The sequence below is a fragment of the Oncorhynchus masou genome, chromosome 6 (assembly GCF_036934945.1).
Source record: "Oncorhynchus masou masou isolate Uvic2021 chromosome 6, UVic_Omas_1.1, whole genome shotgun sequence".
NCBI classification, from domain to species: domain Eukaryota; kingdom Metazoa; phylum Chordata; class Actinopteri; order Salmoniformes; family Salmonidae; genus Oncorhynchus; species Oncorhynchus masou.
In genome coordinates this window covers 58,335,852-58,341,356 of record NC_088217.1, presented here as the reverse complement: position 1 = coordinate 58,341,356, position 5,505 = coordinate 58,335,852, and positions in this window count along the sequence as shown.

Sequence of the window (5,505 nt, the reverse complement as noted above, 5' to 3'; positions counted from 1 at the left end):
AATGCCTTTCCACCTGAGCTGCAGGTGTTTGCTTTTCGTGCCTGTGGCTTTGAGTGGTCAGGCTCCATTCATTTTACATTTGGGGTGGAAATGTTTACCTTTTCCAAAATGTCTAATGCTTGCCAGGAAAAGGTAGTTTGATGAAGTGTTTGATAATTGCAACCTATTGATTTCTACATGAATCTTTGACTTTGTGAAACAGTATTGTAAGTATTATATCAGGGGGTAGGCTAAAATATACTGATAGATAACAAATACAAAGTTACAGTATATGAGAGTGCATTGAAAGAGAAAATGCTATTTTGCATAGCTAAGATATCAACAATGATGATAATAAATTATTCTACTCCTATTCCTATTTGAGTCCTATTCCAGTATAATGCACATTTAAATCCATGCACTGAATGAAGCAACGCTTACAATATGAAAAATAAATTACATTTTATATCAATTCAAATATGCTTTCTTGGTGCATGGGGAAAATAGTTACTTACCCTCAGAAATCCAGTTGAGTTCAGTAAAACACACGGGACTAGGGAATTCATCTCAACGCGCTAAATGTAGATGTTAAAGTACAGTGCCTTCAGAAAGTATTCATACCCCTTGATTTATTCCACACTTTGTTGTTTTACACCCTGAATTCAAACTGGATTAAATATTGTTTTCTCACCCATCTAAACACAATACTCTAACGACCAAATGAGAAGAGGTTTTTTGAAATTTTAGCAAATGTATTGAAAATGAAATACAGAAACATCTTATTTACATAAGTAATCACACCTCTGAGTCACTAAATGTCAGAATCAACTTGGGCAACAATTACAGTTGTGTGTCTTTCTGGGTAAGTCTAAGTGCTTTGCACACGTGGATTGTATAATATAACATTTTTATAATAAAAAAAATGTTTTAATTGTTGATCATTGCTAGACAACCATTTTCAAGTCTTGCCATAGATTTTCAATCAGATTTAAGTCAAAGCTCCATTCCAGTTTTTTTTATCCTGAAAAAAACCCAGTCCTTAACGATTACAAGCATACCCATAACATGATACAGCCACCACTATGCTTTGAAATATATAGAGCGGTACTCAGTAATGTGTTGTATTGGATTTGCCCCAGAATTATCACTTCGTATTTAGGAAAAAAAATGAATTGCTTTGCCACATTTTTTACAGTATTACTTTAGTGCCTTGTTGCAAACAGGATGCATGTTTTGGAATATACAGTGGGGCAAAAAGGTATTTAGTCAGCCACCAATTGTGCAAGTTCTCCAACTTAAAAAGATGAGAGAGGCCTGTAATTTTCATAATGGGTACACTTCAACTATGACAGACAAAATTTGATTGTTTTTTCTCCAGAAAATCACATTGTAGGATTTTCAATAAATTTATTTGCAAAATATGGTGGAAAATAAGTATTTGGTCACCTACAAACAACCAAGATTTCTGGCTCTCACAGACCTGTAACTTCTTCTTTAAGAGGCTCATCTGTCCTCCACTCGTTACCTGTATTAATGGCACCTGTTTGAACTTGTTATCAGTATATAAGACACCCGTCCACAACCTCAAACAGTCACACTCCAAACTCTACTATGGCCAAGACCAAAGAGCTGTCAAAGGACACCAGAAACAAAATTGTAGACCTGCACCAGGCTGGGAAGACTGAAACTGTAATAGGTAAGCAGCATGGTTTGAAGAAATCAACTGTGGGAGCAATTATTAGGAAATGGAAGATATACAAGATCACTGATAGTCTCCCTCGATCTGGGGCTCCACGCAAGATCTCATCCCGTGGGGTCAAAATGATCACAAGAACGGTGAGCAAAAATCCCAGAACCACACGGGGGACCTAGTGAATGACCTGCAGAAAGCTGGGACCAAAGTAACAAAGCCTACCATCAGTAACACACTACGCCGCCACGGACTCAAATCCTGCAGTGCCAGACGTGTCCCCCTGCTTAACCTCTTGAAACTCCCCATCCCGGATCCGGGATCGTGACTAAAGCCTCAGGGTCATTAGCATAACGCAACGTTAACGATTTCTGAAAATCGCAAATAAAATGAAAATAATGCGCCTGCTCTCAAGCTTAGCCTTTTCTTAACAACACTGTCATCTCAGATTTTCAAAATATGCTTTTGAACCATAGCAATTGACTAATTTGTGTAAGAGTATGCTAAGCTAGCTTAGCATTTTGAGTAGCATTTAGCACGCAACATTTTCACAAAAACCAGATAACCAAATAAATAAAATCATTTACCTTTGAAGGGCTTCGGATGTTTTCAATGAGGAGACTCTCAGTTACATACCAAATGCGCAGTTTTTCCTGAAAGCGTCTGTGTGTAGGAGAAATCGCTCCGTTTTGTACATCACATTTGGCTACCAAAACGAACCGAAAATTCAGTCACCTACAACGTCAAACTTTTTCCGAATTAACTCCATAATATCGACCGAAACATGGCAAACGTTGTTTGGAATCAATCCTCAAGGTGTTTTTCACATATCTCTTCATTGATATATCGTTCGTGGAAGCCTGCATTCTTCTCTGAATTCTGTGGAAAAATACTTGCAGCTGACTTTTGCGCACCAATTTCGGCGCAGGACACCGGGCGGACACCTGGTAAATGTGGTCTCTTATGGTCAATCTTCCAATGATATGCCTACAAATACGTCACAATGCTGCAGACACCTTGGGGAAACGACAGAAAGGGCAGACTTACTCCTCTCGCATTCACAGCCATATAAGGAGACAATGGAAAACAGAGCCTCAAAAATCCTGCTCATTTCCTGGATGCCGTCTCATCTTGGTTTTGCCTGAAGCTCACGTTCTAGGGCACGCACAGAAAATATCTTTGCAGTTCTGGAAACGTCAGAGTGTTTTCTTTCCAAAGCTACCAATTATATGCATAGTCGAGCATCTTTTTGTGACAAAATATCTTGTTTAAAACGGGAACGTTTTTCATCCAAAAATTAAATTGCGCCCATAGAATTTCAACAGGTTAAGCCAGTACATGTCCAGGCCCATCTGAAGTTTGCTAGAGAGCATTTGGATGATCCAGAAGAAGATTGGGGGAATGTCAAATGGTCAGATGAAACCAAAATATAACTTTTTGGTAAAAACTCAACTTGTCGTGTTTGGAGGACAAAGAATACTGAGTTGCATCCAAAGAACACCATACCTACTGTGAAGCATGGGGGTGGAATCATCATGCTTTGGGGCTGTTTTTCTGCAAAGGGACCAGGACGACTTATCCGTGTAAAGGAAAGACTGAATGGGGCCATGTATCGTGAGATTTTGAGTGAAAACCTCCTTCCATCAGGGCATTGAAGATGAAACGTTGCTGGGTCTTTCAGCATGACAATGATCCCAAACACACCGCCCGGGCAACGAAGGAGGGGCTTCGTAAGAAGCATTTCAAGGTCCTGGAGTGGCCTAGCCACTCTCCAGATCTCAACCCCATAGAAAACCTTTGGAGGGAGTTGAAAGTCCGTGTTGCCCAGCAACAGCCCCAAAGCATCACTGCTCTAGAGGAGATCTGCATGGAGGAATGGGCCAAAATACCAGCAACAGGGTGTGAAAACCTTGTGAAGACTTACAGAAAATGTTTGACCTCTGTCATTGCCAAAAAAGTATATAACAAAATATTGAGATAAACTTTTGTTATTGACCAAATACTTATTTTCCAACATAATTTGCAAATAAATTCATTAAAAATCTTACAATGTGATGTTCTGGATTTTTTTCCCTAATTTTGTCTGTCATAGTTGAAGTGTACCTATGATGAAAATTTACAGGCCTCTCTCATCTTTTTAAGTGGGAGAACATGCACAATTGGTGGCTGACTAAATACTTTTTTGCCCCACTGTATTTACTAAGCTTACATATTGTATTGTTTTAAGATGGATCATTTAGATATTTGATTTTGAATTTTAGGACCCCTTTAGGTATCAATATATATACTGTATAAAAAAATATTTGATAATATATTGAATTTGGCCTGCTAGTGTAGCTTATAGAAACACATTATAAACAGTCAACAAGTAAATCATGAGGAATAAGGTTTTGAAGTGTCTGTCCTATATAGGAGATATAAGAAAGCTAAAGAAATATTTATATTTTTTGAGACACATATTTAACCCCTTATTTTTGTTGGCACAGAACTACCTCTAAACTTCCATTTGTTTGTATGGGTTACATTCAGACCAGTCACGTGTTACTTGTGGGAGTCATAGAGCAAAACAGAAAACACCATCATGTTCGAGGGAGTCTCCCGGTTCCATAGAGAGTTCCTAATAGTTTGGACGCTACAGACGTTTGTGAGAAGACCAATTTACGGGATGTCTCATGGCCTTACAAACATCACTGGAGCTTGGCCACCTTCCACCTCAGATGCAAAAGGCCGCCATATGCGGATGCGGTGGATTGAGACAGCCCATGCCATACCTGAGGCAGAAGGGATGACCATGTGTTGTCTTGATAAGTGCATGAATTGGACCATTTTACTGTTTCTGCGAAGCATTAAACATGTACGGAGTACTTTTGGGTGTGTGGGCAAAAATATAAATAGTAAAGTAAAGCACAGATACCCCAAAAAACTACTTAAGTAGTACTTTAATGTATTTTTACTTGAGTACTTTAAACCGCTGTCTGTCGCCCACACTAGATTGTTTTGAATGTATATTTTGGCTTCTTAAAACACACAGGATTGAAGGACAGATGTACTAACGGTCCTCTTCCAATTAATTTGTAGAATAATCAGCTATCATTTCTGTATCAACTGGCAGCTCTAATACATACTATTTGCAAGTTGTTGATCTCTAGTTAGTTTTATCACTATGAACATGGGCTATCCTACTAATCTTTTGGGCTATAGGCTACTTCCTGACCTTACCATTTTGCAGGTAGACCTTGTAGCACTGTTTTGTGTGTCATTGCCCCAGAGGTCATACTGGCCTTCATAGCCCTCTCATTCAGTCTTTCTGTTCACTGATTCCCCCCTCCCCCCCATCACCACTCCTTCCTAACTGCACATGGCCCTCATATTACTTGACGTGCGGACATCAAGGTTTATTTTTGTGAGGATACATTTTCGAGTATTCTCTGCCAGAGACAATATTATGTTGGAAATATACAGGTATTAACTGTTAGATTTAAGATGATAAAATAAACCCAAGTGCTAGGCATTGGCACAGTCAAACAGAGGGGAGATTGTGTGTACAGCCCTACTAATGAAACATACGAGGGAAGCTCAATCACTAATAATTACTCCCACACCCCTCTATTCCAGGTGATTTGCACCCCTTCATTTATCTTCCGCTCAATGCAACATTCATTTCAAGATCATTTCCCGCACTGTGACACTTAGTGCCTCTAAACAGATGCTTGAACTGAAGTATTTAAAAAAAAAATCTTATATGGTTCCAGATTAACTGTATGCTGTATAGTTTCCTGCATAATTCTGTAAAATCAAATTAACAAATCAAGCAAGAAAACAGTAAATAAATGTTG